This window comes from Sphaeroforma arctica (genome assembly GCF_001186125.1).
Source record: "Sphaeroforma arctica JP610 unplaced genomic scaffold supercont1.188, whole genome shotgun sequence".
Lineage (NCBI taxonomy): Eukaryota > Ichthyosporea > Ichthyophonida > Sphaeroforma > Sphaeroforma arctica.
Genome location: NW_014040370.1, coordinates 12,809 through 13,475, shown reverse-complemented (window position 1 = coordinate 13,475; position 667 = coordinate 12,809).

Here is a 667-nt window from a genome sequence, read left to right as displayed (position 1 = left end):
CGGCAGTTTTGGGCCTACCAGGATGCGTCGAATCAGTTGTTGGATGCAGGTAAAGTGGCTGGTAGTGAACTTGTGGCTACCGGGGCAGACAAGGCAGAGACAGCCGTCGGTGCGGTAGTCGAGCAGTGTGAACATGTACGTATTTGTTACAATCATAGCACAGAGCCCTTCTGAAATTCTGAAGTCTTTAGTAGTTTTGCAAGGGACGGTTCATTTATCTGGTCGCCTAAGCGTGAACGCATGAGCTCTAACTCATTAATGTATTGACTTATTCGAATGAGTTCATCCTCCTCATCATCACCGCACACATTGATAACTAGATCGTATCTTCATCTGAGCTCCTTGTCAACAAGTGGCATGCGTCTTTATGGTTGCTGATCATGAATGCCTACTCTCATCTTGTGCAGAGTCGGGATCGACACCGGAACTGTTTGTTCCAATTTGGACACAAACCTACTCACCAGGACGTAGTTGCCTTGGCAGATGCTCTTGTCTATTTCTAAACGCATCGCTGGGGCTAGTATGGGTACTCCACCCGGTGTGGGCTGGCCGGAACTACTGTCTGGGCTTGCCCCCCCCCCCATTGAGCTGACACTTGCGCCATCCGTGCCCTCACTCCCTTCTTCCCCACCATACACGCCTGCTCTGGTTTGTGATGGTGTGTGGG